At 38.1% G+C, this 27,877-nt stretch overlaps 1 protein-coding gene across 1 annotated transcript in view; it reads left to right on the plus strand.

Moving 5' to 3' along the window:
* The first annotated feature begins 6,048 nt into the window (after nucleotides 1–6,048).
* Nucleotides 6,049–27,877, plus strand: part of LOC120628847 (receptor-type guanylate cyclase gcy-4-like) — a 131,589-nt gene continuing 109,760 nt past the window's right edge. Inside the window, exon 1 of the mRNA XM_039897485.1 lies at nucleotides 6,049–6,082. The gene's annotated coding sequence lies outside the window, so the exon portion shown is untranslated. The remainder of the gene's footprint in view (nucleotides 6,083–27,877) is intronic.

The following is a 27,877-nucleotide window of genomic DNA, read 5'->3' on the forward strand; positions in this document are numbered from 1 at the left end:
CACAGCTTCCAGAATTCACTCCAAAGTACACGTAGCGTGAAATATATTAAATTTGATTGTAGCAAAAAAAAAGTAATTTAACCGTATCATCACACCTATCTTCCTTGCCTTCACGCTTTAGTTTAATTTCGGTAGCTTTTGTTGTTGTCAGGTATTTTCATTCCAAGGTGTGCAATGGTCGAGCATCAGTACTTAAAAAAAAAACGAATATACTTTCCCATTTATTACATTAAAATTACAACTTTTTAAAGTGAGCTTTGATCGAAATCGATTGACTCGCCATTAAACAAAAGACAATGGGCAAACTTTTCGACCTTTTGCCCTTGTGCGTAGTCTTAAAGTATAATATTGACTACCATTAAAAGTTTTCAAATTCATTTCTACCAAATAAATCCGACATAACTTTTCCACGAAGAACTAAATTTGTCTTCGTGGTGAGCGATCGGTTTTGCCCGTTAGAGTAAAATTTGGGTCGATAAGCACTATCATAATTTACCTTTAACCTTTTTTAAACGGCACGTCTTTGTCGGTAGGGTGATAACTAGCCCCGGCCAAAAGCTCTAACCAGACAGCCCGAAAATTTAGAAATTATAAATTCCCAAATTGCCTCTGCCGGAAATCGAACCCGGATCCTACTTAAATTCACAGCGCATTAAGAAATGTCGAGCTTTATGATTTAGCTTACAATACATCGATATTTTATTTCGACATAGCAATATCTTATGTAGATAGTATGGTACTTGGTAGTATACCCCTAATTGGTTTCTACGCACTTAACGGCACGCCTTTTTCTGTAGGGTGGTAACTAGCCATGGCTAAGCCTCCCACCAGACCAGACCAGACAAAATACCTTTCTGTATCCCAATGCTGGGTGCAAGCTGGGTCATATTTTAAGCCGACCAAATAAAAAAAAGATTTTCTGTGTTCGCCTGGTTACCAGCCACGGCGAAAGCTTCCTTCCAATCAGAAAAATCAGAATTTAAATTTCCAAATTGCTCTGCCGGGGATTCCACAGCGGACCTTCGACCTATTAAACCACTGGCTTCACCATTGCGCCATAGGTCATCAAATCTTTGATAAAGGGAACCCATCTAAGTTCAACGAAAGTGCTCCCCGCGTCACCGCCAACTTGTTCCCGGTCGACGATCGCTGACGTCACGACCGCAGAGAAGTCCTAGCCGAGAGAGAGAGAAATAGAGATGTGCCATACAAAGAGCAGGTTGAAAAAATGTGTTTGGAAAATTAATCGATTTGTAGTCAAAATAATTATTTAAACAAACCTTCAATTCAGTTTTTATGCAAAACTAACGGATTCCAGTTTACTTAGTATGTGTGGAATTTTGAATATTCAGTTTTAATATCTAGCGGTTTAAAAATAAATAGAAGCGCTTACTCACTACATAAATTAATTCTCTATTTCACTCGTTTGGAAAACCGACATATTTTTATAATACTTCCAGTATTTTAAAATTCAGTTTGAATGCAAAACTAACGGATTTCAGGTTTACTTAGGATATGTAGAATTTTGAATATTCCTTTTAATATTCCTTTTGAATATCTTGCGGTTTAGAATAAGAGCGACTTACCTAAATACATGAATTCCCTATTTCACTCGTTTGGAAAACCTACACAAGTTTTTATAATACTTCCCGTATTTTTAAAATTCAGTTTTAATGCAAAACTAAAAGATTTCAGGTTCACTTAGTATTTGTAGAATTTTGAATATTCTGTTTGAATATCTCGCAGTTCCAAATAAAAGGACTTACCTAAATACATGAATTCCCCATTTCACTTGTTTGGAAAACCTACGTGTTTTTATAATACTTACCGTGTGTTTAAAAACCCGTGTAGGTAGGTATATTTAATACTCTTTATCTTCTAAACACGTGCATCTTATTCTTTTAATCAGAAGCCCAATATTATTGCTCTTTATTTGTACACCACACGAAGTAAAAGAATTATACAAAGAAAAAGAAACATAAAAATAGAAGCAGAATACAAAAGGCCTTATCGCTTAGTAGCGATCGCCAGGCAACCTTAGAATTGGGAAAAATAGTGGAGAACAAACTGCAGGTGTTACATAGTATAAAATAAATACGAATACCTAAATACTAATACTATACAAATGCATCTAACATATAATAAATATTAAATAAAAAGAAAACTAATATTATACCATGATCATGGTTAAAACTTAAAAAATTACAAACCTTCATATAAGTTTATTTAAATTATTTAGTTCTCTCCTTTGTGGTAGAACTTTAAAGCTCTTTCTTAGTGCAACTCCAGGGCGTTCATAAATATTCTTTTGGACAAGTCTAGTCGGCTGCATTCCGTAGTTTATTCGAATGAAACCGTAGGGCAATTGCAAAAATAATTTTGTGCCCTGCTAAAAAAGGTTTTCGCAGAAGTTTCAGTAATATTTACTTGTATGTGAGCCTTCCTCAAATTACTTATTTTATTTGCGTTTTTGGGTCACAGATATACCTACTTATATAATATTTAACAATTTTGGGTTACCTCGTTCCTAAATATAGAAGTTATAGGTTTTAGCCAGATCAACTATTTAAGCAATATAAACGATTTGCATGGTTGACGAAATTTTGAAATTGGAATTGGAAGCGGTGATATCCCAGCACGGCCAGCATGGGCAGGAGACAATTATATCCCCGGGGAAAGGATAAAAATGAACCTTCTCCCACAGCTTTATTATCTTTCAGAGCACTGGCGCACAAGTGGAAATAATATCCAAATAATATATGTGTAATAATAAACGGGGGTAGACTTCTCCTATTCCATGTTCCCGTGCTTTAGCAGGTGGAAACGTAAGTTATATCGATTTTCAGGGGATATAATCGGGGGATATAATTTTTATCTCCTGCCCGTCCTAACCCTGCAGGATTCAACTTCACTTTCAGGGAGCCGATTTCGAATCCTAGAACGCACAACTAACTTTTCTAAGTTATGTGCGTTTTAAGCAATTAAAATAACACTTGCTTCAACGGTGAAGGGAACATCGTGAGAAAACCTGCATGCCTGAGAGTTCTCCATAATGTTCTCAAAGGTGTTTGGAGTACACCAATCCGCTGGGCCAGCGTAGTGGATTACGGCCTTAACTTCTTCTCATTGTGGGAGGAGATCCGTGATCTGTAGTGGGCCGGTAATGGGTTGGTATGATGATGATGACTCTCGGAGTAATTAAAATCGGGTTTCATTAAAGTACACTCACTCCATAGCACGCTAAGAGTTTTTATGAGACTCGTAGCAATTTCGAAATTGCATGCATGGTATTTCAATCATCTGTTATTTATTTCAGAAATATATTGTGGTGCCCAATACTGACAGTTCTGGTTTACGATCAATTCAGGTAGCAATAGATTCTTACGGTTTTATGATAGCTTTTAGGTGATTTGGGAGCTTAGAATTGATGGTCGGTGATATTATTTTATAGTGGTTTTGTAATAAAATATATTTAACACGCGATAATCTAAAATTTGATATCCACCTCAGTTGTATTCAAATTTTATACGCCGGAAATGGCTGAAATGTAATTTTTTGTATTGGATAGAAGCAGGCATGTTGACTTTACAATGAATATTTATGAAGATGTATGAAGATTTTTATTTAATTTTTGCCTGCAATTATTTTTATTAATTATTTGCCTTTGAGTGAAAATAACTGAACGGATTTAAATGAAATTCGGTATAGTTGTAGCTGATATTCCGGGTCAACATATAGAATACTTTGTAAAAACAATAACTTTGCTCCGGGAAATGGGATGAAATTTTTTATAAATTTTACTTTGTAGCTACGTTAAATTTGAACCGATTTTAAAAATTCTTTTTTTTATTTGAAAGTTCATTTATATAAAAGAAAGTTTGTGAGGATGGATGTATGTATGTATCAACTAAAATAATGACAACTTACTAACTCGGTATAGCACGTAAAATAATTGTAGGTATAGCATAGCTTAGCCACGATGATGCCTCGCCATTATGATGACAGCATAACATCTATTCTAGCTTCTCGATTGACTCATACGCGAATGAATTCGCGAGGTTCCGCTAGTAATAAATAAATATACTACGACAATACACACGTCGCCATCTAGTCCCAAAGTAACCGTAGCTTGTGTTATGGGTACTAATATAATTGATGAATAATTTGATGAATAATATACCTACATAAATGCTTATAACATATAGATAAACACACTGAAAAACATTCATGTTCATCACACAATAATTGACCAGTTGTGGGAATCGCACCCGAGGCCTTAGCCTCAGAAAGCAGGGTCGCTGCCCACCGCGCCAATCGGTCGTCAAAATCATACTATTTTTCAGAAAAATTGTTGGCCTGATCTACGAATGCAGGACTTCGTGGTTCGTAGTAGAACCTGCTAACCACTAGACCAACGAGGCAGTTCTTCTCGATTCTTTTATATAAAAATAAAATATATAATGCGATCGCGCTATTAGGGTAAGCTGTAAGAACATCCATTACAAATGGCTGACAGCTCACGACAAATATTTCGCAATCTAAACTTTTGCATCTTTAATGCGAAAGTTTTCGGATGTTTGTTAAAAGGTTTCGTACTATATCATGTGGGCACCTTCCTGATAGACAGGTTTAAGGCGAAACTGTGTACTGAAATAGGTTATACTAGCATTTGCCACCGGCTTCGCTCATTTAAATTAAATTTTTATACAAAATGTATGAATTGATGTCTGGATGTTAGTTACTCTGTCACGACAAAAATAATTGATGGATTTCGATAAAACCTAGAGTGGTATAGTTAATCCTTAAAAATACGCCATAATTTCTAAATTTATTGTGTAAATTGGGCAATGTTTAACAAAAAATGTCAAGTACGTCCTAAGAGATCTGCCAATGAATGAAAATAATGTTGGTGGGTTTGTTTCTGTTAATCTGTTCTAAAAAATACAAAAAGAATTGTTCACAGATTTGTTTATTACATTTATATTTATATGCATGGGCATAAACGAACGATTAATCATTGCACGTTTAGTGTTTTAATAACTTGTATGCAATATAAATGAATGTTTCATACAGAACATTAATAATTCAAAGTCAAAGACAAGGGCAAATTTTTCTATATTAAAATAGGTCTATAGATGGCACTTTTGATGCGTTGGTACATTAAAAAATATATTTCAAATTGTAATGGCGATAAATATATTCGTAAAATTAGAAGTCATAAGGCTAAAGCAACTTCCGAACACAAAGTATATTTTTTAACGATTGCAAATAAAAAGAGAGAGAACGCGAAATACATTTATAATTTATGTAGGTGCCGCATAGTAGTGAAATTTCTCAACGATTCCTATTTTTTAATCATACGTAGGTACAGCTTTCGACTTTGAATTTTGTGTCATTTAATTGTTTTTAATTAATAATTGCTAGTGCAAATTAATAACAAAAGTGTTTGCACTAAAATGCCAAATTTTAAAAATAACAACTGCAAAAACCTAACCATTTCTTTAATGTTTTATATAAGCTACTTGAAAACAAACATTTTTTTATTTCGTGTTAGCTTTGAATTGAATTTTTATACGCATTTACCTACCTATATTTAAGGGTTTTTTATAACCAGATTCTACAGTATGTAACACAGTTTTTATACTATGGTACGAGATACTAGGCCAATAAATATTGTATCGCGCTTAATAATACATCACACGGTTCGTACAAATACAACCTGCTACCAAATTCCGTTTGGGCGAGAGGTAAGTACCTACGCGGGTCCATCTCATCTCACGCAGCCTGGGAGCTTGGAGGCTGCGCTATGTTAGCCGGCTCGGCAGTTTTGCCGGGACCTTTGTATCAGGCGCGCGTTCCACGAACCAATCGTTGTCTATGGAAATGAATTCGAAAATCGAATCATTGCATCGAACGTTCAAAAATTGTGCACACGATATTTAACATGGTTTTTTAAATCCAAATAATTTTTAAGTAACAATGCGTAGTTATAAGAAATTAAAAAAGTAAAATTATCCTGTGTTTAAAATTAAACTCAAGTTCAGTGAATAGTTTTTCAGGAGGATACCTAATATGTAATTAAGTAAGTGTGTTGACTTCTTTTCTTGTTACCCTAGTTTCTTTATTCATGAATGAGGTTAAGGTTTTGCAATGTTGAGCCGGGTCGTCAGTTTTTTGTAAAGTTCTAAGTGTGACGTCCCCTAATGATAGCTATACAAAGTCAACTTAGCATTTTCTCAAGGAGACCAACGTGTTTGTTATTTCAAATTGGGCTATTGACCTTATTCGTTTTATTAACTAGGAGTTCGCCCCAAACTTACATACTGTGTTGTAAAGAAAATAATTTTACTATGGCATGTTATTCGTACATATATTTTTATAATTAACTGATATTACTTAATATTCTTAATTTGTGAATGATATTTATTTGAATTTAATAAAAATAATACTGATATTTTATCAACATTAATACACATTAATTAAAAGGATAGGTATTATATACTTAGATATATTAAAAAAAACTCTAGTTTTGAAATAAAGTTACGCGAGGGTAACTTTTACCAGCAGTTTTTCGGGATAAATACCGAATGTCCATCGAATTGCATCAGGATGCAAAATTCATATGGGCCGTATTTTATCAAGATCGGTTTAACGATATAGCGCCAAATATAGGTAACAAACAAACAGACTCACTTTTTCATTTATAATTTTAGTATGGATAAATTATACAAAATTTACAGATTTTGGGATAGCGTTGTTTTCCACATCACTATTGACAAGAATATTCATATAATATAACGACTTTGATAGTCCTTCAAATCATCACCTGCGATAGTATATTTTTCTGGTTCTTTGCCGACTACTCGACATTATTATTGATTGTACAATAATTTGACACGTGTTAAATGAAATAATGGTTGATACTTCCCCCCAGTGTAGGTAAAAGCAATTAAAAAATAAATGAAAAGTTATTCATCTTGAGATGAATATATTTTTGACATGGCTTCCAAAACAAATAAGCCCATGAAAAGCGGCTTTGATCACCCCTTCAAAGCGCCAATTACCAACGTGGATTTATTTTTAGGGTTCTATACCCAAATTGTAAACAAGGAAATCTTTCGTGGGACTTCATCCCTTTGTCGCAACTTCTTATTTCAATAAATTGGTACATACCGCTACTTTTGAGTTGAACTTTATAGCTATATATAGATTAACTAGCTAATGACCGTGTCTTCGTCAGCTTTTTTTAAAGATTTTATGGAATCTCCGGTTCTCAACCGTTTATTTTCCCGGAATAAAAAGTATCCTATGCAGACTCTCCGCCTTTTCAACTAACTCTATGCAAATCAACTAAGTAGCTTAGGCAGGGCGTAAAATAAGGACAAACAAACAAACACAATTTCGCATTAATGATATTAGTATGGATAGTACGGACTGGCTAGCCCGTCTGTCCATACGCTTAAACCGGTTGTTTGCTATGCCCTCAACTATAATCAGTGGCGTGCACAGAATATTTTGACCAGGGTATGCATAAAGAATGTCTACATTGTGTACTCCTTACTGTTTCTTTTCCTGTATGTTATACGTGCAATAAAGTGTTTCTTCTTCTTCTTAAAGAAGGAAGATGCCATAAAATTGAAAAATCGTATATCGTAATCGACACACAGACAATAGAAATGGAGTTAATCTACCTATAATAAATATATAATATATAATAAAATGTTAGGGTAGGCGAAGCTTTTGCGCATGTATGCAGTGCAATTCACTGACTATATATTATTTATTTGTTATAGTTGAGTTCATAATCCACATTTCCATAGTAAAATCCTTTGTGGTCCTCAGAGCGCGTTAATGGTTTATTTCGTTGCCACACCGCGTTGTGGTCGAATCGCAAAATAGTCGCAACACGAATTTCGCGATGTGGGCGCTTAACAGTGACCACAATGCGTTAATGACCTTCCCTTGATGAGCGCTGAGGTCATATGTGTGGAGTTTCTCAGGTTCGATCCAACCACGCCAGATAAAATCCGAAAATTATAAATTCCCATACTGGCCCAGTCGCAGTATGGGAATTTATAATTTTCGGATTTTATCTGGCGTGGTTTTGGACTTTTGGAAAGTCGTGCCTATGGAGGGTAGAGGTAAGGAGGATCATCTGTGTATATGAAAAAGTGTCGTCAAAATGTATTAAATTAGGATGGCGCCACATTTGCATCAAGGTAACTCTTAAAAGAAGCGCCAAATATAAATATTGTTAGAGTAGGCTTGAAAACTAAACAAGGAAGTAAGGTTATATTTACCACAATATTTTGTACAACGTAAGTTTTTGAAATTCTCAATAATTATCTACTTTAGTCGATAATGACATTAAATTTTTTAACTCGGCATACTTCAATTCATCTACGATTGCTACATTCATACCATACCCTGTGCATCCACCAGCGCCATTGTGGAGGCTTTTGAACTGTTATTTAGCGCATACAACTGGACACTTTTTCAACTTTTCTCCCATATAAGATGACTCTCCTTACCTCTACCCTTCATAGTCGTGCCTAAAAGCGTCACGGAACGATGCCGCGTAGAAGCCAATTATAAAAATAAACCTTAATTAATCAGACCTATTAAATGCTATAACCGGGTATCCGGCTGTCATCTTACGTCCATTTTCAATATTCAATCTATCCTTAATCTGCAGATGTATTAGGTACCTAGCAAAGTTGTTATTGTCTAATAATATCCGTACAATTTGTAACAAATAACAACTTTGCTAAGAAAATTATTAGTGTACTAACTGTTGCCCGCGACTTCGTCTGCGTTTGATTTTGTTTTTTGATGTGGCATTAAATTTAGTAGTAGTTTTAAAAAAAATAAAGTTTTCAGTATCGCCTTTAAATGAGGGGTTTGCTGCTGTCCGCTGAGGAGTTCTGTCCTCTATTATAACCTTAATAGCACAAAAAAAATTACTAAAATCGGTTATAATTTGTAGGAGTTATGGTGTAAAATCGTCAAACACTTTCTTCCCCTCTCCCAAAGGAACCGAGCTTAATGTCGGGATATAAAGTATCCTATATATTTGACGGCCGATTGGCGCAGTTTGCACCGACCCTGCTTTCTGAGTCCAAGGCCGTGGGTTCGATTCCCACAACTGAAAAATGTTTGTGTGATGAGCATGAATGTTTTTCAGTGTCTGGGTGTTTATATATATATTCTAAAGTAATTATGTATATTATTCATAAAAATATTCATCAGTCATCTTAGTACCCATAACACAAGCTACGCTTACTTTGGGGCTAGGTGGCGATATGTGTATTGTCGTAGTATATTTATTTATTTATTTATAAATAAAAAATTAAATTAAAATTATATTACTTCTAACACTTCCAAGAATATGAGTACAAAGTTTCATGAGGATCGGTGAAGGAGTTTTTGCGTGAAAGCGTAACAAACAAAGTTACATTGACATTTATAATATTAGTAGGGATAGGGATTACAGATAGATTGAATATTGAAAATGGACGTTAGACTGTATCTCTTCATCACATCAACCCATTTCCGGCCCACTACACTTTACGGGTCTCCTTCCACGAAGGGGTTAAGGCCGTAGTCCACCACGCTGGCCCATTGCGGATTGGTGGATTCCACACACCTTTGACAACATTATGTAGATCTCTCAGGGATGCAGTTTTCGAAGTCGAAGCCAGTGATGTTTTTAATTACTTACAACGCTCATTACCCCCAAAAGTGGAGATAAGCCTACCCAATGCGCTATCACCGCTTTTTATCATCTCTTACTATCAGGTAATATTGCAGTCATGGGCTAGTAAGTAACGGGAAAAACTGCAGAGCGGTTTTTTCGCTCAGTGAGCGTTTTCTTTACATGATATACACACATATCCTATGAATACGTACGAGTCGCGCTGCGTCCTCATTTCTAATACGCACCGCAAAGATCGGGATTGTCGTTTCCGCTTCCCTTTTCCCCGCTACCCATAATACAAAATCTAGAGCGAGATACATAGACTTTGTAGGCAACGGCGTTCAAAACTCTTATTACAACTTACTCATATTTAAATTTCGTTTCATAAGTGCTTATAATACTTGAACTGAATTGTGAATTTAAAATAATAAAGAAAAGTTAAGAAAGTAAGTAACTAATCTTCTCATTCTGAGAGGGACCGGCATTTTGTTTATTTATTGTATCGAAAAGTGACGTTTGACAACAGTGATTGCAAGTTTACGCCTGTCGCCAACCTGTCGCGAGATACGTAATCACCCTGCCGATTCCTGTAGTGGGTCGGTAAAAGAATCACGACGATAATGCTTAATACCTGATTGGCTAAAATTGCTACCGCGATATGGGCAGACATGAGAAGCAGCCAATCTGCTTTATTAAATCCATGTGACGTCATTCCCGGTGCCCATAGCTTGCTAGATGAAACAAATATTATTCATTAATATTCACCAGCTATCTGAGTACACATAACACAGGCTACGCTTACTTTGGGGCTAGGCGATGTGATTTTTTTTTTTTTTTTTTTTTTTTTTTTATATTTATAGACGAGCGCTTGACTGCAATCACACCTGATGGTAAGCGATGATGCAGCCTAAGGTGGAGCGCGCTTGCCTAGAAGATGCCTATTCACTCTTGATTTGAAGGTACTAATGTTGTAAGAACTGGGGAAAATGGAAGCTGGAAGAGCATTCCAGATCCTAGCGGTGCGAATTAGAAACGAAGATGCGAAGCGCTTCGTACGCGTCCGCGGTATATCGACCACGTAGGGATGCAGATCCTTCCGGTGCCTCGCGGTTCGATGGTAAAAAGGCGAGGGGGGAACTAGATCAAATAGTTCTTGAGCACACTCTCCGAAATATATCCTATAGAATACCGAAAGGCAGGCAACCTTGCGACGATGTTCCAAACTCTTAAGTTTTTTATTGGCTAGGTCACCGATGAGCCTTCTAGCACGGCGATCAACCGAATCCAGGGCATCAAGCTGATACTTGGCAGAGCCATCCCATAAATGGGAACAGTACTCCATGCACGATCGAACTTGAGCTTGGTACAAGGTAAGAAGCTGTTCAGGCGTGAAGTACCGCTTGACCTTATTGAGGATGCCAAGTTTCTTGCCAGCTGTTTTTGCCCTGGATTCGATGTATTGTCCAAAGTTGAGGTTGGATGAAATATTGACACCTAGAAGCTCTAAACTGTCGGTAATAGGCAAAGATATACCTCGGAAAGTCGGAGTCAGGGGAAATGGACTCCGTTTGGTAGTAAATAAACACGCTTGCGTTTTGGTAGCATTAAATTTGACCAAATTGGTGTCTCCCCAATCAGACACCTCATTTAAGGTCAGATTAATGCGTTCCACCAAAGCCTCTCTGTGTCCTAAAATTTCAGCACCACTAGCACGGGGACCGGGCATATATCTCTCCGTTACAGTGCTATCATCTGCGTACCCAAAGATACCGGGTTTCAACAGATCATTAATGTGAAGCAGAAAAAGTGTAGCGGAGAGAACAGACCCCTGAGGGACACCGGCATTGATTGCCATTTGATCTGACGAGGAGCCATCTAAGACAACTCGAAAAGATCGACCACTCAGGAAATCAGATATCCAGTTGATGAGACTAGTGGGTATCCCGTAGCTAGGTAACCTATTTAAAAGGCCTTCGTGCCAGACCCGGTCAAAAGCCTTTGACACGTCAAGGGAAACGGCTAGCGCTTCACCATGTTTGTCAATGGCCTCGCCCTATGGTGATGGTCCTATTATTTTTATTTTTATTCATAATTGGTGAAGTATAACCTGTGTATAGTAACAAAAGTGAATAGACATCTTCTGGGCAAGTGCGTGGGATCTTAAGGCAGGTGAGATTGTGGTCCAGCGCTAATTTATTATATATAAAAAAAAGTAACCAAGTAAAAAATATATAAAAATAAAGGTCGAACTTCTCATGACCAGAAATCGTAGCTTCGGTTAAACACCTTAACTTAACAAAAACTAAGTTAACTTATTTCATTAAGCCCAACTTTATAGTTGCTTTTGAAATTAACTTTCAAAAGGAACTATAAAGTTGTAAGTCGGTGCGGAAGGCAGATTCATCCTTCAAGAAATTAAGCAGTTGCTCTTATCCAATCTATGTTTTTATACAATTCGTAAATGCTTCATTGTTTTACTTTATTGTTCTGTACTTTTTGTGTTGATACAAGCAGAGCCAACAATTTACGTTCCTGTCATTCAGAAAAGTAGCAATTTCCGACTGAGTTATTTGCTTAACAGTTTGAAATGTCAAGTGCTCACATTAATAAACCAAAATCGAGCTAGCCACAGGTTCTCGGTTCGCACATTTGTATTAAACGTAAGCTGATAGAAAAGTCCTTTTATAGTATAAAGAAAGTAAACTAAAAAAAACCTTGGGTTTTAATTCTTGCTCTACCCTGGTAGCTTCTTTAATAAACGACAATCCGTGAAGATGACAACAAAAATACCACCCGGCTAAGATTGTTGTGGCTTTAGTTTTAAGTTTACGAATATGGACACACACTATCTTGTGCATATTTTTTATGTACATGATAGTGTGTGTGTTGTACGCCACCAAATGTTATTATAAAGATGTTTTTTACTTTGAATTTATAACTAAAACCTCTACAGAAAATACAGTAAGGTTATTAAATTCAAATCTTCATATACAACTTTTTTTTTTATATCACTTGTACTAACTCGAGTCAACTTTGCTAAATCGTATATGATGTTGTTTGACTGTGTGAGCAGCATTTGCATTTGAAGTTAAAACTAACAAAGTTCCAGCACATTTTATGCGGTTCTAAATTAGTTTTGTAATAAACGGCGTAAGCTGTATTTTTCACCCAGTTTGGATCAGATACTGTGAATAAGTTTTGCGTTTATAGTTGTTAGAGTGTGTGTGCTTTTATGTATGTACCATTTATAAATTCAAAATTTCTTTAGTCATGTAGGCCTATCACAGGCACTTATGAAGCGTTCATACATACATGTTTACTTAATTGTAAGGGGATGGTGATAACTTCGTTCGCCAACTTAAATCTAAAGCTACGAGGGTTCCAAACGCGCCCTGGTCTAAGAAGAGCCCACAACAAACTTAGCCGGGTCTTTTTTTTTTGTTATCACCATCTTCCAGTAAATTTATATTAAGCTATGAAGCTAGAACAATTAACACCCAAGCTTTTTTATCGTTTAAGTAATCCTTAATATAATCTAAATAATGGGATTTTTCTGTAAGCTTACGTTTTATATAAACTTTGAACTTATTGAGAGACATCTCAAAGATTTCATTTGGTAATTTGTTATAAAATAATATACAATTGCCCTTGAATGAATTTGCAATTTTGTGTAGCCTAGTAAACTGCACAACGAGTTTATTTTTGCTTCTAATATTTATATTGTTACAGTCCATTTTTTTTTTAAATTTTGATAGATTTTTATGGATAAATGAAATTTTCATATATGTACTGACTATGTCATTATTTTAACTTCTTTAAATTTATCCCTTAATGACTCTCTTGGGCTCATTTTATATATCGCACGAACAGCCCTTTTCTGCAGGACGAAAATAGAATCTATATTAGCAGCATTACCCCATAATAAAATGCCATAGGATATAATGCTGTGAAAATAACTAAAATACGCAAGCCTAGCAGTTTCTATATTTGTCATATGACGAATCTTTTTTACCGCGTATGCTGCAGAACTAAGTCTGTTCGCTAAATTATTTATATGTGGGACCCATTGAAGCTTAGCATCTAACGTTATTCCTAAAAAGATTGTCGTATCCACCGAATCCAACTCCTCATCATTAAGTTGTACAATGGTTTTGACTTATTTAACATTCGGTAATGTGAATTTAATACTCTTCGTTTTTTTTCCGTTAAGAGCTAAGTTATTAGCCTCAAATCATTGTACTACTTTTGCGAGACATATGTTTACATCGTCAAGATTTTTCACGTCGTTTAATTTTAAACACCAATGATGTATCATCAGCAAACAATGCTATCCCGTGATTGTCATCAGCTAGATAAGGAAGGTCATTCATGTAAATGAGGAATAGAAAAGGTCCGTATACGTAAAAATGTGTTTGGCCGATTTAATGACGTAATTCTCACATCTCCAGTTTCTAGTTCGATTGGAGGTACGACCCTTATTATACCGTCTCCTTATCCAGCATCTATTTAGACGATCTCGTTGGCTCAGTGGTGAGAGAGCTGTAAGCGGGTAGTGTATGTGGAATGACTCGGGTTTGACCCCCGGCAGGTTCAACCGGAAAGGGGTACAGGCACAAGAAAACACTTGGCGACCAGCTTTGTCGGTAGAGGTAGGAGTCGGCGAAAGCCACCTGACATGACCACTTTTTTGCGGTTGAGACATTACCTTTAAAAACTCTCGTGACTACATACCCGTCTACGGTCACACCCAATCAGAAGAATGGGACAAAGAGGAACGTGTCGAGTGCCCGTAAATAGATTTCTTTGAATAAAGAGAGGTTGTTTTGATCAGTATTGAATATGAATTAACTATTGTATGTTTTAATAATATATCTTAGAAGTAAGATTGAGAACTTGAGAATATTATGGAGAGCAGAGATACATGCAAATTACTTCATGCTGTATTTCTTCACCGTTAAAGCAAGTGACATTGCTTGCCCTGTTAGCATGCTAAAGTGATCCTGTCGTGTCTCTTTATGGCGTAGACATAACAACACAAAAAATATTAAAATACTTCAACATACAATAATTTTTTACGCGAGAATAAATATGTACGCATATACATGGTATTAGTATCATATCACATCTACACTAGCGCGATCTACTATGTATACAAGAATGGCAGCCCTCATTATGTTAAATATAATTTTACTAAAGAAAAGTATTTCCTAAGCTGCTTGTTACTCAACAAAAGGCTTTGTGTCGCACGATGCATAGAAATTTTGTATTATAAGTTTCTATTTTTGAATTAAATAATTGACCTCCGCAGTAGTAATTATATGGTTATATTAATATCAAGACATCATTGCAAGACATAAATAAAACCGCACAGTTACCAGTTATAATGATAGAATGAAACCTCCTATGTGCGTGCTTTAAACGCCGCTTTATACACATCTATACAATGTATTTACACTCAGACTGCCTTTAAAAGATCACGTGATAAGGCCGCCTTTGAACCCTAGCATTCAGTTCATAGATCGCGATACTTTAGTTTAAAGTTGACGAATGTAGTTATCACCATCATCTTTCTGTGACTGAGCCCATCAGAGAGTGGCCTTGCGGATGATGACTACATACATTCTTTAACATAAAACGCAATGCTACGAGTTTTATTTGGCGATTTGCGCAGTGGGCTGTGACCCTGCTTTCGGAGTCCAAGGCCGTGGTTTCGATTCCCACTGTGTGACGAACATGAAGGTTTATCAGTGTCTAGGTGTTTATTTGTGTTATATAAGTATTTATGTTTATTATTTATAAATTATTCATCGGTTATCTTAGTACCCATTACACAAGCTACGCTTACTTTGGGGCTAGATGGCGAGGTGTGTACTGTCGTAATAAATCTACGATGTTTTTTATAATTAAGGTTTTACTTGGGGAATTTTCTAATCTACTAGGTGTATTAATAATGCAACTTTGTACGGGTTAGGTTCAAAAGTTAACCATTTGTTATTTCGGAATAACAAGTCTTACGAAAACAATTCTGTGTTACGGTAGAGTAAGTTAAATATTTTTTTAAAGTGTACTCTAAAAATAAAATTTTCTAGCAGCATTTTCCTGAACTTATGCAAAGAACAACCGCAAACCTTTTCTGGCTAGACTTTCAGCGAAATGATAATTTACTTAAGAACAGAGTTTTAGATGAGAACGAGTATTATTCCAAAGGATAGTATTTTAACCAGCGAATATCAATGTAAATTGGATGTATCTTAAATATGATTTACTGAAATAATTAATGACGGCTACAAATTATATAATGACTTCGAATAAAAACTTGACTTATGCAACGTTTAAATATAAACCGAAATAATAGTTCAGAGGCTTTAGTGTTTACTATCTCTGAGACTTATCTGTGAAACCGAAACGCTAATAGCTTTTGAGTAAACCTTAACCACAGTTTTTACTGACGGAAATCAGATACAGCTCTAACATCACATGCAAAAGTAAAATCAAGTGACTCCTGTCTCTTTATTCGCGTAGCGTAGGTACTGTGCACGTGTCGGTCTTTTATCTTTAATAGGGTTGTCATAAGTAAACACTTAGAATGTTTTGAATTAGTTTGTATGGAAAGATAAATATGCTTCTTTTCATTTAATATTTTTCAGGGTGATTCCTTATCTCGAGGAGTGTCGCAGGTGGGATCCTCAACGTCACACTCTGATAGCGGAAATAGGCGGGGACCTCTCGCTGTCCAGCGTTGTATTCGCCATGCTGAGCAGCGAGAGGTCTTGGGAAGCCGTGGTTGACTTTTGCGAAGAAGTTATCTCGCGGAGCGGATGCGTGAAGAAGGTGTAAACGCACATCCGCTCCGGCGTAGACGGGGGGGAAGGAGACGGCGGGAATATGCCGCACGTCTGCTTGCCCTGGGAGGCGGCGGGTAGTTATTGTGCTAGCTACCCGTCCCTATACGAGTCTCCCTGCTGTCTGAGGGGGGGTCAAGCTGTCCTGATCACCTCCTCCTTAGCGTAATAGCCCTGGCAATCAGTTGGGGTTGTTGGTAGACGTCTGGGAAGTGTACAACGGGTTCCCCGGATGTCCAATAAAGCCAACGAGAGGGACATGCCGTGGTGGTTTTTAGTTCGGGTAAACGAGTCCCACACTGTCCTGCCCAAAAGGACAGAGGTAGCCATAAAGCTTTTCCACCACGACAAAAAAAAAAAAAAAAAAAGGGTGATTCCTTATGAAATATACTTTTGCACTCTTCAACAGTATTTTTTAATTCCGTTACACGTTGCATAATGTCTACAAGTCCTGAAAACGGCCACTGTTACCTAATAAATCCTATGTCCTTGCGACTACACTTTTCTGATGCACTTTATTTTTCTCTTCTGATTCTATAGTCGCTCATCTTTAAAGACCATTTATTTAGTACGTCAGTATTGAATAAGAGTATATACGCGTGTATGTGTCAAATACATGGTGACACCACCATATCGGTGTAGTGTTTTTTTTACTGATTTTATGTATTTTTATGCATAATTAAAACAAAAAATAGAACTCTGCACTTCTTCTATATATAAAGTAAAGGTGTGAAAAATTTCATAAGCCTGCGTCCGAATAAACGGGTTCAAAGGTTTTGCTTCGCGTATTAGTATATATATATATTTGTTGTTAAGTCAGTTATCTGAGGTTTCGAATATTTTATGTATTTGTACCACTAAGTTTCAATTTCATAATGATAAGCATTAGGTTAAATTAATTGATGATTTAAAATCGATACTAATATTATAAATGCGAAAATATGTTTGTCTGTTTATTTTTACTTTACGCACAAACTAAGAAACCAATTGACTTGATTTTTTGTATAGAGTTAGTTGAAAAGACGGAGAGTATCATAGGCTACTTTTTATCCCAGGAAAACAATAGGTTCGTTTCAGATTTGTACAAAAACCGTAACAAATGCGGGCAAGAGCTACTCGTAGTTAAGTAGACAGCCGAATGGCGCAGTGGGTAGCGACCCTGCTTTCCGCGTCCAAGTCCGTGGATTCGATCCCCACAACTGGAAAAAGAGTTGTGTTATGAACATGAATGTTTTTCGCTGCCTGGGTGTTTATTTATATATTATAAGCATTTATGTTTAGTATATTAATAAAAATATTCACCAGCTATCTTAGTACTCATCACACAAGGTACGCTTACTTTAGGGCTAGATGGCGATGTGGATATTGTCGTTGTATATTTAAAAAAAAAAGTTAGTGTGTGTAATTTTTACGCGCGACTGAAGTAAAACTTTTATCATTTATTGATGAAAGAGTAAAATTTTATTGAACTTTATATTCAGTTTAAAATTCATTAATATCACTTTCACATATAAAAATATTTTCATTTCTTAAATAGAATAATTGAGAGTAGAAAATTGAAGGTTAGATCAGCACATGTCAATAGAATGATATTTGCCACTAGCTGGCGTGTAAGTCAAGAAGCGTGAAGTATATGAAATATACTTACGACCAATTCAACTAAATAGCGGAAAAATTTACGTTATTAAATTTTCACAGGCGTGAAAAAAAATTGAGAAACATAAAAAGGAAACTTCCTTCTACAAAGATGTTGTTTTCGCTATAGAGGATTTTTCTTCCCACCCCATGAATAACCTCAATCAAAGATTTATATTTCAGTCTTCTTTTATACTTCCGTCCCCCTTTTACTTCTGAGCCACAACCTTATAGCTTAACGCGGCAAATGAGCGGTAAAAACTTAATTGAACGAGCGTAATCTTCGAAATTACTCGGTTAGAAGTGCAAGTACTATATTTGTCCGTCAGTGTCTGTAACAACTTCCTAATTAAACTATTTTTTTTATCTCACAGTAATTCTTAAATTAAATATCCGAAGAGATTGAATCAAAGTATTTTACAACGAAATAAATAGCCTTGATGATAAATCGATTTATTTCAATAAGAATTAACACTGCGATGCAAATGTAAACAACTTTAGTTTCTACCGGCGATTTAATATGTATTCTAATTAATATGTGGCTTTACCTGCCAAGCAATTTAGTCTCTAACGGTCTCTACATATTTAATTATTTTGTGAGGTTACTTACCCACCTTATGTTTCAAATTGTGGCAGTTGCCATAGTTTAAAGTCACGATATCAAAATGATATTAATCTCAAAGGGTAGAAGGGTGCCCGCATACAATTAGAGAGCCATTGTCCAAGCTTCACAAAGGTCTTATTATATTACAACAGCCTCGTAATAGTGGACGTCGACTACTAGTCTAAGCGCTGGTGGTAAATATTAATAATAGTACATAAGTTTTTTTGTATCACTCATGCGGGGAAAGTAGTATCTTGACGCTCGCTGTTGCGGTTGAAAAAGAACCGTTTGCCCATTTTAAAATTTGAGTGTGACAAGAATAATTTGTTTTAAATAATTTTTTTTTTTCAAATTTTAAAATGGGCAAACGGTTCTTTTTCAACCCCAACAGCGAGCGTCAAGATACTTTCCCCGCATGAGTAATACAAAATAGTATGTGCAACAAGTGCGACATCGATTACCCACTCAAGCGAGTGACCGCACTCGCTTCTCTCGTGCAACTTGTCGCACTAGTTGCACAATATACTATTATTTAACTGTAAATCTTGTCCTTTTTTATTATTATTATTATTAATTAATTCACTAACCAAAATTCACAAGTTGCTTTAATACTATTATGGTGTACTCATAAATTCTTACGAATTTTTTTCGTACACCACCGTGCCGTCGACAATATGTATCCTCTAAAGAAATTAATTAACAATATTGGCACCTACCTACTTACTATTAACCTCGATATTAATCCCTACTAATATAATAAATGTGAATGTAAGTTTGTTTGTTACGCTTTCACGCAAAAACTACTGAACCGATCATCATGAAACTATGTACATATTCCTGAAGGTATTTAAAGTAATATAGAATGCTTTTATCCCGAAACTAAGCTCAGTTCTTTTGGGAGGGGGTTCGACATAACGCCGATTAAAATAATTACTTACTTACTTTTCATATAAGAATACACAACTTAAAAATTTCAGTAGAATTACACCTAAATTGAATGCCATATGTCTTTCGAAAAACGTAAATAAACGCAGACGAAGTCGCGGGCAACAGCTAGTATATAAGCTGTAATAATTAAAATAAATTACCTATTGATATATCTACTACTATAAATACGTTTAAATTTTAGAATCGGTAGTAGGTAGGTAGGTACTATAAATATACTTTAATATTAACTCATAATCTTATTTAAATAATATAGCCATTGACCAAAATCTTAAGTGGATAAAAAAGCAGGTAGTTTAAACAAAATATTCTTATATATTATTATGAGATTGGCTAGGGCGCCACCTTGGTGCCCTATCATTCCGGCTGACGCAGATACTAACCTGACACGGTTGCTCTGGTAAGTATTATGTCGCATAGGTCGGGAGCAATCACCCGGTTGCCACCATTGCGATGACTGCCTCGAGGACACGGCGCAGCACACCTTGGAGGTGTGTCCAGCTTGGGCAGAGCAGCGCTGTCACCTCGAAAATACGGCAGCTGGTGACCTTTATTTATTTATTTATTTAAACTCTTTATTTGTATACCACAACATTTAAAATATAACAAAAACAGAAACATCGAAAGAAGTAGTAATACAAAAGGCGGCCTTATCGCTTAATAGCGATCTCTGCCAGGCAACCTTAGAATTAGGAAAAAAAAGAGGAGAATAGACTGCTGGTGGTACAAATATTAAAATACATACATGCAAATAACTACATGCTAACCTTTCGCTTCCAACTATATTTCAAACTATAGTACAGAGCGAGTCAGCGTGGAATACTGTTGTGTGTTGTACGTGCCTCTTTTTGCGAGGAGGTTATGTCCGCAAAGGAGGCGGCAGAGCGAGACAGAGAAAGGACATCAACACTCCCCTCTCACAGGAGACGAACCGGGCGCCGGAGGGCAATCAATGACCTCTAAAGGCTTAACTGAGTATTTTGGTTGTTTTATTTTTTTTAACAACTTATTCATATTGATATTGATATAAAAAATTAAATAATAATATAAAATTTAATTATTGATTCCAGGATTGCTGAAAGGCATAAAAAATTGCAAAAAAATATAATTACATATTGCAACGTTGCATACTGGTATCAAGATCGGTCATGTCAAGAACTTATATGGGAAAATCTTTGTAGCTATTGCAAAATGCATGCGCAATATCATACTTTCACACACCACATCTTCTTTGTTATGACGTCTTCTTTGTTTGCTGGGTCCTCGCAAGTCCTAATTATTTCAGAAGCTTCGGGGTACAGTGCGAGCTGAGAGTCTGAAGAGAGAATAACGAACCTTCCCTTTCTATCAAGTATCTCCTCCAAATCGCCCACAAGCTCTTGAAGGGTTCTTCGTCCACTTGGAATTTGATTTACCCTTTCTCTATAAGAGGATAAATTCCAATAAGCTTCAAGCTTATTTCAAAGTTATTTATGCTACTTACGTTAGAGACAGCCGGAGGGTTGGGAAATGAACGAAAAAACTACCTCATTAATGTTAACTTTCTTGATGACCTCCCTAGCGCAGGTGAGCAATGTGGGAGGTATCTGGTTCGATCATCGTTTGGGGCAATCAGAATATTTCTCATAATTTCTTAATCTTCTCAGCAGGGCTAGCATAGGCAGGAGACAAAAATTATAACGGTAACCCACCGTGGGTTACCATTATTGATAAACGTAAATGCAGATGAATTTAATCCTAAGCCAATCTCCAGGATAAAATGCGAGCCATATTTTATCAAGATCGGCTTAATAAAGGTATAGCCGGGCATTAATGTAAACCATTGCATGCCATTGTGTAGCTGATTGTAAATTGCACAATTTAAATTGACTGTACAACACCTGTATACTTACAATTATAAAGTAAACAAGAAAAAGCGAAAAGTTTAAGCTGTTATAGCCCAGTGGGCAGGACTTCGACTTCACTTTCGAGGGTCCGAGTTTGAATCCCAACCTTTCTAAGTTATGTGCGTTTTAAGCCCTTAAAATATCACTAGATTCGACGGTGAAGGAAAACATCGCGAGGAAACCTGCTTGCCTGAGAGTTCTCCATAATGTTCTCAAAGGTGTGTGGAGTCCGCCAATCCGCACTGTGCCAGCTTGGTGGACTACGGCCTTAACTTTATTGAGTTGACCCGTGGTTTATAAAATATTGAACTGATTAATAATATGTGTTTATTATATTTATTCTACAATTTACGTGTTAAATTAAGTTACCATTTGCGCAACATACGTGCTTTCTTTCCCATATACCGCGGCAAAAGGGAAAGAAAAGGGGGGAGGGGAGATTAGAAATTCAGCGTACTACGTCATATTGCGTAATATTGCGTCTGTGTTGTTTATCATCGTTATCTCTAATTATCTTCCATTACGTTCCTAACTATGTCGGTTGCCGTACAATGACAATATAAAATACCTCTTGCGTACGGTTCCGGACAGGTTCGATAAGTCAGGGGAAACAAAAGGGGGAAGGGGTACATAAACTTTGTATTGTTATGTTTTATAGTCTCCAACGGCTGGGTCCTTTTGAAGTATGATTTACCTTTACCCTACTTCAGGCATTAAATTTCAAGAGTTTTTTTCTTTACTTGCTTTTGTCCGTCCTTTCATCTGTATATTTCTGCGATAAATAATAGCCTAGTTGAATCTTAAACGATGTTGAAGCGGTGCCCAGTGGGTAGGACCTTAACTTTACTTTGGCGGCGAGTTGGAATCCCAGAACGCACTAACTATAAATTTCTTAAGTTATGTGCGTTTTTAGAGAATAACACTTGCTTCGACAGTGAAGTTAAACATCGTGAGGAAACCAGCATGCCTGAGAGTCCCCCATAATGTTATTAAAGGTATGTGGAGTCCACAAATCCGCACTGCGCCAGCGTTGTGGACTTGGGCCTTAACCCCTTCTCATTGTGGGAGGAGACCCGTGCTCTGTAGTTATGATGATTATAAGTCTTAAACTTAAGGTTACCATAATTGAACACATCAATCCGATGACTTGCTTTTTTTGCTCCTAAACTAGAGGTACCCTAATATAACAAATAAATCCGATGTATTGCCTCGTTGCTGCGTAAAAGAAGGACAAACATTTTCGTGCTTTGCCTAATTGGCATCGAAAGTGCAAATCAACAGATTGTGGTGCGTTTAAGTGACCAAATAAACTGATCCAGCCTACCCAAATAGGATAACTATAGAAAGGTGACTGTTTGTAGTCTAAAGTTACCCGACTGAGATCGCTTCTAAGCGATTAGGCCGCCTTTGTATACAAGTTTATTTTCCAAGTTTCTTCTTTTCACTTCACTTTTGATAGTGTACAAACGCCACCATATCGGGTAGCGAAATGCATAACCTCTCGCTTGCTTGTTGACATAGAGTTCAGATAGGCTGAGGGTGGCAGGGCAGGGCAAAAACACTGCTAACTCATTCTGATTTCTAATGAGTGAGAAGTGTTTTAGACGACGCGACAAAAACACTTCTCACTCATTTGAAATCAGAAATCCAACGTGGACGAAGTCGCGGGCATCCTGCTTTTACGATGAGATAAAAAAAGTTCTAATTCACACGTTTTCTTCTACTACGAGTTAATTTTCAAAACGGGTCATATACTTATTTATTTAGTACCAAATATAAAAATAAACATAAAATTATAGTATGTGAGTAACGAAAAATTATCTCTAAAGACATTTCTTCCAGAAGCCCTTTTAACAGAGCAGGATGAATTTAAGCAAATGGTTTTGTTATTTCCTTAAATTACGCGCATAATAGAATAAGAACAATATTTAGGAATTGATATAATCGTACAGTTTTTAATGATAATCATTTGTTAGAAGGGAAAATAAATAATCACAGAAAATAATCATCATCATCGGTTTTACCGAGTTATGAGCCCCACCCATTGCCACTTCAGCTTCGCGACTCTATATATAGCTATGTCGGTAACAAGTTCTTCCACGGATCTCCTCATTTCCGAGTTGATCACGTAGAGATACTCCTAGCATAGCTCTCTCTATCTCCCGTTGAGTGACTCTGAGCCATCTTATGAGGCCCTTAGGTAAAAATTAGTAGCTGGAAAATAATAAAACTTGATACTACAGTTCCCCCCTACGTCGCTGTAGTACGCAGGCGTAACGCTCTCATTGATGAATTGAGAACACCTCATACGGCGGCTTCACCACCGGCCACAAGAGCACCCGCGGGAGCCAGTAGCCCTTGTTGCCCCAAGCTGGCAGATTATGCATCGTCGTAGTTCTTTCGAGGTTCTTGGCACAGTGTGGTGACGCCCATGGGTGTCCTCCGTGCTGAAGGAGCCGCCAAAACCCCTACAGATGTCGGTGTGCTTTTGTATTCGTCTAACGACGACGACGAAGAAGACTCATGATTTCGGGTAGGCGTTTATAAATTTTGCAAGTATACATAATTATTATTAAAATAATTAAATAAAATAATTATTAATTATAATAATGTTATGTAGTAATCTTTCATTGTAAGTTATCTTATGAATGCAATTGAATATTTTTAACCATGCCCGCCAAGCTAACGGTTATACACTGTTTAAATAAATAAAAACCAAATTGTAACACCTGATTGTCTACGTGTATTTATGCATTAAATCATATGATTATTATTTTTAAAAATCTCCAAATTTATATTTGGTTTATATTATAGGATAGGGCATCCTTGACACCTTTATTAATTATTTAACTACACGCTTCTGAAGCTAAACTAAGCATCCTTGTATATCAGCTTCAGTGCTCCCAATCCATTGCCGGCCTACTACGGTCTCCTCCCACAATGAGAACGGGCTAAGTCCAGTGCGAATTGGTGGACTTCACACTCCTTTGAGAACATTATAGAGAACTCTGAGGCATGCAGGTTTCCTCACTATGTTCTTCTTCACCGTTGAAGCAAGAGATATTTTAATTTCTTAAAAAGCGCATAAATTAGAAAAGCCGGGATTCGAACTCGCTCCTCCGAAAGTGAAGTCGAAGTCGGGTTCGGTTATCACCGCTTATTCCTATAATGCTTTTTTACAGTTTTAATTAATACCTGCTATTTATTTTCTGTTATAAACTATTGATTTTGTATCGTCGATTCAAATCCACTTCAAACCTACATCGTTCATTCGATCACGACCTGTCAGGACCACAAAAATTCAACGGCCGTACTTTATACATTTTACGTTGAGTGAATTAATCTAGATTTGGCTCGTAGCCTAGGGCCAACACTCCATACATTTTTGGATTGTCTCTTTCAAAGAACCCTAGACACTCGTAAAGCTTGACCCAAATTCCACGGTAGCAAAAGTAGGTGAAAGCTTGTAGTTTCCTAAAATCTAGAACTTTTCTGGAATGTAACACGAGCTATTTAAGAAAAAATTGAAAACTTGGCTGGTCGTGAAAGGCTTTCTACGGTTATAATGAATTCCTACCAAATAAAATGTTGTGAAAATTTACATTACCTATTTGTAATTGTAGAAAATCACACAATTTATGAACACACATGCATTTGCATCAGAAAATTTACTATTTCAAATTAAAATTCTTTATTCCTGCCGGTTCATAAGTGCCTGCCTATTCCAGGCACTTATGAATCGTTCATACATATATGTTCGCATGATTGTAAGAGGATGGGGATAGCTTCGCTCGCTAACTTAAGCCTAAAGCTAGGAGGGTTCCAAACGCGCCCTTTTTTTTTTTTTTTTTTTTTTTTTTTTTTTCGTGACTAAAACCCCACGGTGTTCCAACTCATCGCCTGGTAACTGGGTCATGGGAACGCTTTCGCACACAACCACAACCCAGTCACCGGTGCCTACTGAGGCAGGCACTTCCCTGTAACAACTTCAGATACTGCTGAACACCACCGAAGGCAAACCAGGAACACGGGGTATGCCTTTCAACTCGAGGACCAAACTCCGACGGGCGACAGAATCCCCGTATCTATCACCCGGAGGTCCTTCTCAAGGGGGCAGACGTCGGTTGTGCGCCAACTGTCTACGCCCGACTCTTCTGCGGCGGAGCGGATTAGAGTCTACATCGTCCTCTCTCAACCGCTCGGCCAACTCCTTCTGCACCATCACATCCTCACAGAAGGAGACCACTGCTTCCCACGACCTGTCACTTCCTACCATGGCCCTAACCACGGCTGGTAGAGAAAGGTCCTGCCCAACCGTAGCTACGAGTGCCTTGCGTGACTCCGCCCATTTGGGGCAGTCAGCCAATGTATGCTGTGCTGTATCTGTGGCACAGCCACACTCATGACACACCTCAGTAGGCTCTCTACCAGCCACCTTGAACAAGTACCTTCCGAAGCAACCGTGCCCTGAAAGGACCTGTGCAAGATGGAAAGTGAGTGTTCCGTGCTTCCTTTTCACCCACTGCTGGAGAACAGGCCGGATGGCCTCAATAGTTCGTTGGCCCGCGCTGGGTGCCTCAAGCCTTCCTTGCCACTGGCGGAATAGCTCTGCCTGTGCTGTTCGCCGCCACATTGCGATCCTTTCTAATGAAGGGTGTTCCCCTCGTATCCGGACAGCTACTCTACGCTGGTATACGTATGCCAGAACTTCAGCATCTAGGTCCCATGGAGGTGTCCCGGCCATTGCGCAGGCTGCCTCGCAGGAGATGGTGCGATACGCTCTCGCTTCCCTAGCTGCCATAACCCGCTGCGGCCTCCGCAGCAGAGCTCGATTACGGGCAGTCAGGGAGTCTACCCAGATGGGCGCCCCATACAAGGCCATTGACCGCACTACCCCTGTATAAAGGCGACGACAGCCAGCGTTTGGCCCACTCGTATTAGGGAGAAGTCGGCATAGCGCCCCAGCGGCTCTTATTACCTTGGGGGCAAGGCACTGGAAGTGCTTATCGAACTTCCATCGACTGTCGAGGACGAGTCCCAGGTACTTCATCGTCGACTCTACAGCGATGGAAACACCTCCCACCACGAGATCCGAGCCAGCCGGAGGTGCTTTCCTTGGCCCGTGAAAACACAGAGCCTCGGATTTATTAAGAGCAACCTCCAGACCTAGCCGCCGAATCCGTGCAACGACTTGAGCAACTCCAGCAGTGGCCAGCACCCGCGCCTCCCTAAAATTTTTACCGCGAGCAGTAACAAGGGCATAACACGTCACTTCAACACCTTGCAGGTTAACTCCGCGCAACACCCAGTCGTACCCAATGTTCCACAGAAGCGGTCCAAGGACCGATCCCTGTGGAACACCGCACGACATGTTTTTCTGCACCAACCGGCCGCCAGCTGGATAGCAAACGGCTCTGTTTGAAAGGTAGGCTTCCACAATTCGCTGTAGGTATCCTGGCATTACATGGTACCTGAACGCTTCCTTAATGCAGCCCCAGGGTAGTGTGTTAAAGGCATTAGCGATGTCGAGTGAGACCGCCAAGACAACCTCGCCCTGGGAAACTGCGACATCCACCAGAGTTCGCACCCGATCAATAGCGTCGATGGTGGATCTACCCCGTCGGAAACCAAACTGGTGCTCACTAAGATCAGGTCCAACCTGCTCTAGTTGCTTGATGATACGAGCTGAAATAACCCGTTCAAAGAGTTTGCTAACTTCATCTAGCAGAACGATTGGCCGGTACGCTGACGGTGAGTCAGCCGGCCGTCCCTCCTTCCGTAGCAAGACAAGTTTTCCTGCCTTCCAACTGCGCGGAAAATGACCTTGCCTAAGACAAGCGCTGAATAACGCTCTCACCCAAGGCTCCAGTGGTCCTAGGGCCAAAACCCAGGCGAGACCAGGTATACCGTCAGGGCCAGGTGCAGCCTTTTTGGAGCGTAAGCGGATAACCGCCGCTCTCAGCTCTCCCTCGGTGATATCAGCCATACCTGTATTGGATTCATCGTTTTCACTGGTGAGTGGGGCCATAGGTGGTGGTTCTATCCCAACCCTACTCGGAAACAAAGTTTTCACCACCAATTCCAGCTGCTGGGGCTGAAGGCATTCAGTTAGTGGTGGTACCCTAGGATGGAGTTTTTGTCTTACCATTTTATATGGCCGACCCCAAGGATCAGCATTCAGGCTAGACAACATCTCTGTCTCCGCTAGATCCTTGGCCGTCCTAATTGCCCCCTGGAGTGTCTTAATAGCGGATCGGTACACTGCATA

This window comes from Pararge aegeria, chromosome 13, assembly GCF_905163445.1.
Source record: "Pararge aegeria chromosome 13, ilParAegt1.1, whole genome shotgun sequence".
Taxonomy (NCBI): Eukaryota; Metazoa; Arthropoda; class Insecta; order Lepidoptera; family Nymphalidae; genus Pararge; species Pararge aegeria.